This window comes from Harpia harpyja, chromosome Z (genome assembly GCF_026419915.1).
Source record: "Harpia harpyja isolate bHarHar1 chromosome Z, bHarHar1 primary haplotype, whole genome shotgun sequence".
NCBI lineage: Eukaryota > Metazoa > Chordata > Aves > Accipitriformes > Accipitridae > Harpia > Harpia harpyja.
In genome coordinates, this window is record NC_068969.1 from 97,955,731 (window position 1) to 97,968,605 (window position 12,875).

The window sequence follows — 12,875 nt, forward strand, 5'->3', positions numbered from 1 at the left end:
CCCCATCGATGGGCCCGGCCCGCCCCTTCCACTTCCCCGCTCGCCCCCTGGCGTCCGGCCGTCCGCGGGGCTCCCGCCGGGGCCCGGGGCAGGGTCGCGGCCCGGTGGCGCTCCCAAACTGCCCCCTTTGGAGCGTGTCCTACCGGGTTTTACAGGGCGTAACGCCTGCACCTTCAACCTCTTTAAATGCCTTGACTGATCTCTCATGAGTCTGCCAGATTTCCGCCACTCGGGCACCTCACGGTTCCTCCCGACCCCCCTCATAGGGGTTCCAGCACGTCGCCAGGCTTGGCCGAGAAGTTTGGGCGCCTTCTCGGGTGCTTGGTTTTCTTCCCAGGGCTCCCACGTGGTGCGCGGGACGAACCGCTGCCCTGGCTGCTCCGGCGTCTCCGCAGGAGGTGCGGCACGCAGATGCGGTGGTGGGGGTTGCCCTGTTCCTGGAGGTCCTCCTCCAGCGCCTGTTGCCTACGAAGAAAAGTAAGGTTGGAGTTAGGAAAGCGTGAGTTTTGCTTGCACGTAATGTGTGTTTTAGCCCTCGAAAAGTGTGGTCATGCTGCTGATGTTCGTTTTCTGTGGAACAGCCTCGATCCCGTCCCGGTGCTTTTTTTCCTGCCCTGGTCATCTCCCCTCATAACTCCTGTGGCACCTGGTCCTGTGTTGTCTAATCGCATGGATCCCATCCTATTAATCATCTTTGAGCTCTCTTTGGATCCCTGGATACAAGTGTCTCTCAAGATTTCTACCTGTTCACGAACAATTAGAAGTTCTCTGGAGGAGATGTGCCTGTTTGCTCCCCGGTTCTTCATGCTTTCCCATCAGCATCCCACCAGATACGCAGTTCTTGCTTGTTTCTCTGACACGGTTCAAAGTGTATGTGACTTCTCAAAGGTCTTCGTGTCAAATACTTCGTCTTCATCTGGGAGCGATTCACTGGAATGCTACAAGACCCACTGCTTCCTTTCATCACTGGTTTTAGTGCTTGATACCTGGGTCTTGCTTTTGTTCACTTTTTTCTTCTGACCTTCATTTTTCCAATGTTAGCATACATACCACAGCGCTTTGCTGTTACTGTTGCTTGGCTCGTATACGTAACATCTTTTTAATGTATCAGCTCACCCCAGCCTAGCATTTTAACCCCAAATTCCTTTATTGCTTAACTCTGGAAGTCTGTTTCAATTAGCCTATACCAACAGTGCCCAAAGAACCGCATAGTTGACCACACAGCCAGCTCCTCAGTGGCCAGCACAGTGGAACATGTTCCTGTTGCATCACCTGTGCCACCATCTCCAAACCCCAGCACTAAATTTGCAGCAGCAATTCTGACTATCAACATCACTGCTAAAGCAAGAAGCATCAATCTTCTCCCAAGACAGAGCTGGCAGCTGCCCCAGCTGAAGACCTTGACTTCAGACAACTCTGTATCAAGGCTTCTGGGTTTCCCTGCCAGATCACCTGGTACTGGTGGAAAAACCCTGACCTGGCCTGGTCATGTTTACCATCCTCCACCCAGCAGGCTCTGAGGTGCTCCTCAAGCCTTGCATCAGTATCTGTCAGTGTTCTTAGAACTGCCAAAGCTTTTTTTCCATCAAGGCTAGTGATTGTAGGTGTTCTGCCGCTGCAGCTGATGTGCTGTCAGCATCTGTCTTCAACACAGTCATGGTTCTCTTCTGCCAAATGCGGAGATTGCAGTGGCACCTGATCCATGGTCCAGCGTGCTGCCCTCCACCCCTGTGGCCAAATCACAGTAAGGACTAAAACCCCAACAGGAAGTAGATGTAGATCGGTTTAACCTTGGTCTTAGATTTCATCCCAGATTCTGGCTACTGCAAATCAAGGTAAATGATTGGGGTTTTGTATTCCTTCCAAAGTTACTCCTAACATTAATCTGGGCAGTCTTGTGCATTCATGTGAATCCTCACAGGTTAAACTACAGAAAAATTAGCTCCTGATCTGCCTTTCCATACCACTTACTGTTTTACATATATTTTACTGCACCTGATTCAACTCCTTTCCCAAACTTTTCAGTCCCTATTCACCTTAATTTCAATGTCCTTAATCATTAATGTTGTTTTCTCTGAAATAGTCTTTTTTCCACAAGGTGATCAGTACTGGAAATGACACTGACTTACCTGATCTGTGTAAATAGACACATTTAAGATTTGCTTTCGTTGAACAACCTGGAGTGACAAACAAGATGCCTTGCACAGCTGCAAAGCCGGTTTGGGAACGGGATTTTGCTGCTGCAGGTGGTTGTGCCAATGCTGGTCAGGCTGCGGCTGTCAAGGCCAGGGCAAGACAAAGGGACAACGTTGAGCTGGGTGCCTGCCTTACTTCCTTGGGTCCGGTGGTGAAGGTGGCGGCTGTCCTGCTTCCCCCTGCTCCCCTTAGTGCGTTGGATCTGAGTTTTTCTTAGTGAGTACTGGCTCAGTATTTGTATCTCAAAAAGACACAAGCAAAGGCATCAAGTTCACCAGGTGCAAAAACTGCTACCAGGAGAATTTGAAGGCATAAGATCTGTAAAGCTAATGAGAATAGTATTTCTTATACAAATAAGTGTAAACTAGTGAAGCAGTTATGCTCTAAAATCTTCCAGTTTTATCTTGAGATTTTAACAAAAGTTATGTGAAATTGGGTCGCGGTTTTTCAGGCACTAATGGCAAAATTATGAAAGGAAAAAATGTGCTATATTGTTTCCCTAGTGGACAAACCTACAAAGAGAATTTGGAATGATAACAAGGTTGTAAATGACATTTTCCACCTTTCTCCCACCAGTGAGCCAACTCTGATTACCACTGTGTGCAGGCACTCTGTTGTGAATGTTAAAATTAACATTTTTAAAAACTCAACAATTATTTTCAAGGAAACCAACCTGCAAAATTAGAAGCCACCCTAGAAAAGATTTTTAAAGTGTTTGAAGAAGCCAGCTTCTTAAGCCCTTGGTAGCCATCTGCAGTGCCAAGCAGAAGAGCTGGATCGATTGAGCTTTGTTTGTTGTTGTTCAGACTAGCAGGGGCAAGGATTTCAAAATAAGAATAGCCCATAGTGACTTACAGCATTTTAGGTGCACAAAGCATATATCTGAATGCTTTGCTTCATTGGGAATTTCTACCATCTTCATTGGGAATCGAATTTTCAGAGTCAAAGTGAATGTTATTCTGACCCTACTGAGATTGATAAACTGTAATTCAGGGAAAACATCGATTATTAAATGTGTTCCTAGGGATCTGTAATTTGGGGGGTGAAACTGAAAGCCAAACTAAAGCCAAATGGCCACCACTCTGTATGGGATGTCTCATTGTTTTAATTTGGAGTTAGGCATCTCAAGACCCCTGAGAATATATGCTGAAAGAGAGGTGTTTGAAAGCAGCATGATTTATTTTTCTGCTCAGGTGCAGAAGCTTAAAATAAAAAATTTGGGAACATTTTGGGGAAAAGGTAAGGTTATTAGGCTATCTTTAATTAGGAAAAAGTGAATGAGTAGAGGCTCTGAAACAAAAAATGGTAAAAGCGTGTATCACTCCTGCGTAACTTTTCCTTGAAGCCCCCAAATATTTCCTTCTTTATTTTTTAAATTTTCCTCTATGCTATCACTTTGCTGCTTTAGTAAGAAAAGCAAAGTGATCTTCCGTGAGAGAAGATGAAGCTCTGGTGGCACTTAGCCTTCTCATTATGATGATACCCCTTTGTGGGCCCTGGAAAAACTGAGTGTCTGGATGGATATTGAACAATGTCCTAGTAGGAAACACACTGAATAGTGCTTTGTGCAAGGAAATGGCTACAAATAGGCCCATTTTCATCAATGTCATTTCCAAGAGCAAACTCAGTCAAATGCTTACTCAGTATGTGATTTTTTTTGTTGCTATTTGTGTTATATCTCTAGATTATTTTGTTTTGCTGGTGGTACTATCTCATCATAACTAGAAATGACTGTATTTTTTAAAAAAACAATAGAGATGGATAATAAATTTCACTTAAAAGGGGAATAAACTGTTTTTCTTCAATTTCTATATCACCTGTGACTGGAACGTCGCAGTGCAGGGTGCCTGGCAGGTTTGCCACTAGAGGGCACGAAATGATTTTAAACACTGAAGTTACCGTACTAAAAGCCAGTAAAGACTTTGAACTAGCAAAGCAGTGAAGAAAATGCAATAAATGCGACAAATATATTATTCTAGGGGTATTTTTTTTTTAGTTTCTAAAAGATAGAATATGATTAGCTTTTAAATGTTTTGTATAATAATACTCAAAAACATAAAACAGGTATCAGAAATGGAGATGCTTTATAGTGCGCTATGGAATTTAGGAAAAGATGCAGTGGAATTTAGGAGAAAACAAAATATTTCTCAAACAGGAACATAAATTAAGCAGAAACTGCATAGCTTTTTTCAAAGTAGGTTGTGTAAAATTAGTGACAATTGAGCCGAAATGCTGAGGTTCTTGTTTGACCTTTGCAATATGTATTAGCTATCTCAGCCCCAGTCTGTGTAATAGGTGGCTGTTACTCAGAAATTCTCAGCCCTCCTTTTAATATTGCTTGGAATGCATGTCTGTCTCCTTTCCCTGTCTGAAGAGATAACGTTTCATAACCATCTCAGGATGCTGTCAAGGTAATGTCCATAATGTATGCAGTTCTTCCATATTGTGGCAGTGGGGGTATGTGCTGGACAGATATTCTGATGGGACTGAGAGGCTCTTCGTGGTTACAGACAAAGGGGCCTGTATCAACCTCCTAAACGTAAAAACTGAGACATAGCAAAAGAGGATGCATGACCCTGCTGTGCTTTAGCCCAAGCTGCACAAGTCCTTGAGGAGTAATCCGTCTTATATATTGCAATCCAATACCTTTCATGATAACTAACATTTTATAAAAAGCAAGACTGTGAGCTAAGTGGGTAACTTGTAAGGAAGTCCAGGTGAGGCCAACATTATGTCCATGTGCCATATAAATGTGGCATGAAAATAAAGTTATCTCAGCAATAAACCCATTGTATAGGATGAATAAAGTATGGTATAGCAAGAATGAAGTATTGAGCATTCATTCATTTCACGCATGCAGGTATCTCTATCCTCACCGAGGATAAGAAACTGATGAGAGGACCTCCTTAGTGGGCTCTGTGCCTGTGTGAACCCTGGGGTTTATAATGGGAAAATAAATGCTGCTGGGTTCTAGAAATCCATGGGACTTGGGTTCTTTGGGCTGAAGAGATTTACATCAACCCTGAAATTGCTCTGGCCCTGTGCAGAGAGGTGACTGGCAGAGGCTGGCCTCAGAGTGAAGGACTAGTCACTGGCAGCTCCTCAGTTATACCTGTCAATTGATCAGGATGGATGAGCCTTGACTCGACTTTATGTGTCTACGAGCTTTTACTGCCCATTGTTGAACCTTATGAGAGCGACTTCTCAGTCTCACCCTGGAAACCAGAACAAGTTCTCACTAACTTAGGCAACAGACTGGTTTCGATGGCAGCTAGGCCATCAAAGTATCTTCCATTTTCTCAGTACTTGTGTTTAAGCTGAGACAGGACATTCTGCTAGCAGGAGGCAGTGATATTAAATTCTAAGTGAGATTGCTGTCTTATCTTCAAGAGGAAAAATTTAGCTTGTGTTGTTTCTTGAGGACATGGAGTACAGAAAGAATGGGCAAGGAGGTGCTCATGTTGTCTGTGTCAGCTGAAGAGACAAGGAGTTCTGAGAAGCTCAGTGGCTGAAAACAGCATTAAGTTACTCTAAGGTAAATGTTTTAGCTTCTGGGTTTTGCTGGTCTTTTGGCAAACATAGAGGCCTGCAAAGGATGAGGTCATGAAGAAGGTTCCTGCTGTACTTGGTTTGGGCTGTGTATTGCTGAGAAGGTGAATAGTATGAATTCCTCATCACAGGTGGTACAGCCTGTTGCTTCATTATTAAATCCTTGGTTTAGAAGGGATTTCAGTGCTGGAGACATACTGGGCGTCCCGTACCATTAGTGAAATGTTAAGAAGTGATAATTTCCTAATAGAAACAGTGTCAGAACCTGCCTGTGGTTGTTCTGTATGCATTTAGAAGAATGTTTTATTAGCTACCCATAAATACAGAACTGTATTCATATAAGCAGAATTATCTGAATTTAAAAACATTGTTATAAAAGGGGAAGTGAATGTAGAAATGGAAAAATTAAGAAGTTGATAGCAAGCAATACCAATTGATAGTTATGAGAAAAAGCTAAAGGTATATTAAAAATTATATGGCCAGTGGGACAACAGCCAGGACTTACTCAGCAAGAAACAAAATCCTAACAATAGTTTAGATGAGTATGGCATGAAGATGACAAAACTGCCAATGGTGATACAGGAGAGATATTAAATATATCCAAGGTTATTTAATAAATATTTCAGCTCTGTATGTGGAAAAATTATATTCATAGTTTTTCATGTCGATGCATTCCTTTGTGTTCTAGTAGTAACTAAGGAGGGTGTTTAGCAGCAGATGTTAAACTTTTCTATCTTTGTAACTCACAACATTGGGATAGTAAAAAGACTGTCCCAAGAGCTGTCCAGACTATTACTTTTAGTTTTAGGGTAAAATTTATATCACTGAGCAAATCTCAGTGGGCTAGGGAAAACCTGCTTTTTCTTGGCCATGGTCATTATTAACACTTGGAGGGGTGTGATGAGTTTTCCATCAACTGAAGTCTTTAAATAAGATATGATGTCTTACTTAAGTATGTGTTCTTCTTCAAACATATTATGGGCTTCATGAGGAAATTAGCAAGTAAGGTGATGTGGGCTCTGTTCAGGGGATCACACTGGGGATCATCACTGATCCTTCTGACCTTTAAACCTATAAATCTGGAAGTCTCCACACTGTAACCATTTCGGGCTGAAGTTTCTAGAAGGCCTCAGATGAGTATTGCTATGGGTAGTGTGATAGAATGAGTCTACAGTTCATATTTCTGCATGTATTTGCCTCAGTCTCCTAATCTGCTTTGAGTCCCTATCAGTTTCATTCCAAGATCAAGCCTTAAGGCTTCATATATACATTAAGGCAGAGACTGTATTTATGGTGCATCTTGTAAAGTACATACAGATCATGACACTAGGACTTGGATAATTGTGGTAAAGTTACAAAAAATTTACTTGAAATACTATTAAAATGCATACAGCTGTCACCACTGCACGTAGCTCATGAGTTTCTGTCTGCCTTTTAAGACAGAGTACAAGAGTTATGTTTTTATTTGTCAAACCATGCTCTGAAAATGATTTCCCTTCATTAATTTTTCATTATAGCTATGGTGTAATGCTATTGCTTTCGGTTAAGACTTGGACTTAAACCCAACATCCAAACTCAAAACCAGCTCATTCACAGACAAAAGCCTGCTCTTCGTGCCTACACCACTGTGCTGCTGTGGTGTCTGTGGGACAGCTAACTCCAGCGTTCAGCCTAAGAGGAGAGCGGGATATGTTGGAAAATGAGGAGTGGGACTAATAATAAAGGAATTATTGCCACTGGAACCCAAAATGTCTTCTGATCCCATCTTACCTCTTGTGTGGAATCACACACACAGGGAGCCACTCATGTGGTCTCGTTTGGACATCTGAATCAGCTGCAGGCGCAGCCAGCTGAGCTCTGTGCTGCACCAGTACTGTGGTGGGAGAGAGCAAGATGCCAGTCGGCCCTGGAGCTGCATGGTGGGACCTGAGTGAGGAGGTCTTGCTGGATCAAACCAACTCCATGCAGAGGGACTACTGCACATGTTCACTAGTTTACAGTCAATCAGTAAACCAGCTTGAGGTGATGAGGACTTGACTGTAGAAGTTTTGGGGTGGCTAGTTCAGATAGGGCACTCACAATTTTAACCCCCATATCATCCAACTCTGCTAAAAGTAAGTGAAGCTTTTGGAGATTCTGCCATGGTATCTCTGCTTACATGATGGGAATGTACAATTAATGTATGGGAAAATTGAAGGGATGTGCAACTGGAAAGAAATATAGGTGAAGATAGTAGGTGACTTATTCTTTCATCCTAGCACACCAAGGGTTTAGTCCATGTTTAGTCCAAGGGTTTAGTCCTTTTCTTTTAACAACATAAATTTTTTAAAGTCATTTTGAAGTGTCTTTCTCAGCCCTTAAAAATGCTCTTTTTTTTCCAAAAGTCAAATATTTCTTGTAGGAGGTTTAAATATTATGCCTTAAAATCTTTATATATATGTGCTGGTTTTGACTGGGATAGAGTTAATTTTTTCCGTAGTAGCTAGTACGGAGCTATGTTTTGGATTTGTGCCAGAAACTGTTGGTAATGCAGAGATGTTTTTGTTACTGCTGAGCAGTGCTTACACAGACTCAAGGCCTTTTCTGTTCCTCACTCCACCCCACCGGTGAGGAGGCTGGGGGGGCACAAGGAGTTGGGGGGGGGACACAGCCGGGACAGCTGACCCCAACTGACCCAAAGGATATTCCAGACCACAGGACATCATGCTCAGCATATAAAGCTGGGGGAAGAAGAAGGAAGGGGGGGACATTCGGAGTGATGGCATTTGTCTTCCCAAGTAACTGTTACAGGTGATGGAGCCCTGCTTTCCTGGAGATGGCTGAACACCTGCCTGCCCATGGGAAGTGGTGAATGAATTCCTTGTTTTGCTTTGCTTGTGTGTGTGGCTTTTGCTTTACCTATTAAACTGTCTTCATCTCAACCCATGAGTTTTCTCAGTTTCTCACTCTTCTGATTCTCTCCCCTATCCCACTGCAGGGGAGTGAGCAAGCGGCTGTGTGGTGTTCAGTTGCCAGCTGGGGTTAAGCCATGACAATATACATATATGTATATATTCTGAATGAGTTGGAGTGTTTTTCCTGCTCCCCATCCTTACCTGAGACACCTCTGCCTATGTGCCAAGGCCCACCCTGGTCCTACAGTTTTCTGTCTGTCTCTTCTCTGTGCACAGACCTGCCTGCTGCTGCTTCTGTGTTAGCTTGCAGGGCTCAGGAGCAGCACGCTTTGTCAGCAGAAGAGGGGTACGCGCTGGGGTCAGGGTCAGCCCAAAGCACAGTAGACACACAGAGGAGCATGAAAGGAACTGTAAATGATTCTCTACTTGCATCAGTTCTACTTGTGCAAGTGGCTGCTAGACATACTTCCCCCTGAAAATGCTGTCATCTGCGGTATTACCATGTGGCTAAAGAGTGTTAGTTTTTAAGGAGATTGATGGGATTTGTGGTGAGGCTATAGCCCACCATGAGGTAGAGAGCTGACACCCCCACGCTAGCACTAACCTGGACAGGGAGTCCTGAGCTGTAGTGCCATGTTTCTCCTGTCTCTTCGTCTGTGAAAGTATTTTTAATAAGGGATGATTTTTTAGCCTGAGCTAAATGGACAGCCTGGGCTTTCTGGACCTGAGCTGGCACACAGGGACAGTACTTCTGGCTCCAGAGTTAGCATGAGTGGGGCCAGCTCAGGTGTCTCCGATGTAACGTACAGGTCTAAGACCTTAGACTTACCCCCTGCATTCACAGCGTAGGGCCACTGAGATGCTGTCCTCTGGATGACAGGGTCCAGCCACTGTCTCTGGTAGTCAGCAAGACAGAGGTCAGAGTCTCTTTCAAATAAGAGAAGGTGCACCCAATATTTTCAGAAATACTCTTACTCCCATGAAAAGCCAAATCTTGTAGCATTACTCAGATGAAAAAGCACATTTTGATTCCTGGCTATGAACTAAGTAAGGAACACTAGACCTACCTCTCCTAGAGGGAATGTTGTCACCATGATGCTCCAGGGGTTTCCTTTCCTCTTTTCCAATGCTCAGGGCTGTAGCTGACTGGTTACTGAGTGACTGATGGGTGTCAACCTCTGTTCACTGCACCACAAGTATCGGATTGTGTAGAGAGATCTCAAATGCCCTGGATGCAGCAGAAACTATAAAAAGGCAACAAGTCCAAGGCATTTGTGGGCTGCCTACCCACAGGGATCACATGGAAATGTATGTTTGTTACCTTGCTTTTGGAGACTAGTGCTAATATTGAGAGATTTTCTTCTTCTATGAAAGTATTTTTCACAGTGCTTAGATTCATGCATGAAATCATCTTTATTTGGAGGAGCAGTCTGATCAATTACGAAGGTAATCCTTCACTGATGGAAACTGAGAAGGGTCCATAACACTTGCTCTGCAAGGCTTGCAGAAGCATTTATCACTTATTCTGGGCCAGGATTTTGCAGGCAGCCAGTATCAGGGTTCTTAATTTAACCACATCAGCATGTCTTAAATCTGCCTTAAGCTGTAGCTCTTCTGAAATCCTTTGCTGTTGATAAATTTCTCATTCTGCTGTCCATGAGCAGCTTTCTCCTTGACATTCACATTCAGTTCTAATCAGATTATAGAAGTAAAACATCACATACAATATGTGAAAACAGCTCTTTCCAGACAATTTGGAAATGCTCTGCCAAGTACTTTGATGCTGTTCTGGTAAACACATAAAAATCATTCATCCAAGAACTTTCAACAAACTGCCACTAAAAAAGGAGAGAAGCACTTTCCTCTGCATCGCTCTTGGTGCTAAAATGCAGGAAGGCAGTGGCAGGTCCCTACTCCAGTGTGGTCCCCTTTACACAAGCACTCAGGTGCTGGGCCAGGGTGAGTTCCTATTCATGAAGGAGCATGGACATAGGCTTTTGTAAAGCTCTGCGTACAAAAGAAGGTAAAATCCACCTGGGTATGTCCCTGCCATGTTTGGGTCAGTATGTTCCAGTGGTTACTGACTGATGACATTGTGTGTAAGTACAGACCTGGGCACAAAGTGATGTGAAGAGACCTGAGATACAGAACAGCCAAATGCCAAATTCTCCATCCAGTTTTGTGAGGCAGGCCTGTGTACATAAGCAGGGCTGTGTGTAACCATGGTATTAACATATATAGAACAGATGATAAGATTTTGGCTGTCTGGTCTAATTCCTTGCCAAGTTTCCAGTAGTTTAATCATGATCTAATTTGAAATAATTAAATCAGTTCTGTTTTTTTAGAACTGCTTTTTCATCTCTAGGGCTATGCATACCATCACTACAATCATAGCTAGAATAATTTTTATAATAACCTGTAATTTTAAGTGATCAAATTTACAAAATCCTCTGTAAACAAAAATCACCAAAGCAGATTAGTAACTGGTGATCCTGAACTCTATCCCAACAGTTGTGCCATAAGGTGATGTAGAAACCATGGGTCTAAACTTGTGAGCTTTTATAAAGCTGGCGCGTAAAGTTTAAATCCAGATCTGTACCTAGAATTCTTTTTTTTAAATCCACGTTACATCTTCCATCAGATTCCTGGCTGACGAAGCATCTTAACCTAAAAGTGTTGAAAACCTCGATCTGATTTTCTAGTGTGACCATTTATTATCTTAAACCAATCCACAGATTAAACACAGGCAATATGAGGGAAAAGTGTGGGTTGAGTGGAAACGTAGAGACACATGTTTTATATTTGGTTTGGTTTGTTAGAAAACATTAGGTTCTTGACTTCTGCTCTATTAAAAAAATAAAATAATTGCACATGATGGAAATTCACAATCCAAAACTTATTCTGCATTTCTTGTACAGATTCCTTGTGAGTTTTAGTACAAATAATAAATAAAATGTAAGAATTGAACTACCCACTTCTGTAAAATCAGTTGCTTCAAATATCTTCAAGTCTAAACAACCATGACATAAATCTTTCTAATGAATGGACATGTGCAGACACAAAAGCTTGGGGCTTTCATTTTAAACTAAAGGAACTCTCTGGCTTCAGCTAGCGAGAGCCTGGGTTTTGTTCGTCAGATTTTTCTCATATTCTTAAAATTGTATTTGTATTCAGTTTCATTTGAATATGTTTTTGATTTGTCCCAACAGCAGATGAGTATCATAAAGAGTCTGTATTTAACTTGGCACTTTCCATTCCACATTCCTTTACTATTCATAGCACAGCAGTCATACTCATCTTCAGTACACATAAAAGGAGGCAGTTCAACTTGCAGCTGCAGATCGCCTCAAATGTTTGAGTATTTACAAACTCACTTACAGCATTGGGGTTTTTTTATGTTGAGAAGACCAGATACTAGATATAGTGGGTGGATTTTTTTTTTGTCTCTACAACTCTCATGAAATGAGAAACAGTGGGACAGAAATTAAACCTGTGTCTGTAGTAAGGTACCCCTGTACTTAAAATTAGATTCATGTAGAGCCCATGTTCATACAGGGAGAGTGGGTCTATACATAGGCAGAAGAATTTGCTGTTGAAGACACAGTTGTGGGATCTCAGCCTAAACTGTCAAGCAACATAAAGAATAAAATATTCATCTGATTGAACAGGAAGACTACCTAAAATGTGTAAGAATGAAGGCATCTGTGCTAGAGCAATGCCTTTTTATTACTGGGGCTTCACAAGGAAGAATTTGATCCTTTTGACTATTTGTGAGCAATATATTTTTTCTTCAGTTGCTAGTAGATAGCAAAATATGTTAAAACCAATTTTCTAAATGTCTTTGAAAGTTTTCTTTCAAATTGATTTGTCTTTGACAGAAAGTATTATTTCTACTTACTGTACTTTCAAGCAAATATAGTCAGTAATTATTATTTTTTCTTACAGATTCAAACATGCAACACACTTCTAAAAAGTAAGGTCTCAAGTTTGGGGTTTTTTTGTATACAAGCTTGGACTGTGGAAATAGGGTTTTTTTTTCCTTCATAGTATCCTTCAGTTTGTGTGCTTTTCCAAAGCCTAAGGAAGAAGAATTTCATCTCAAAAATTAGCAAACAGATTTTTTGGTACGTAAATTAAATTTCTGTAAGACTCACAATCTATCTATTGTTTTTGTAATAATTATGACTATGTATGAAAAATGCTTCTTTAATGATTATGACTATGTATGACAAATAC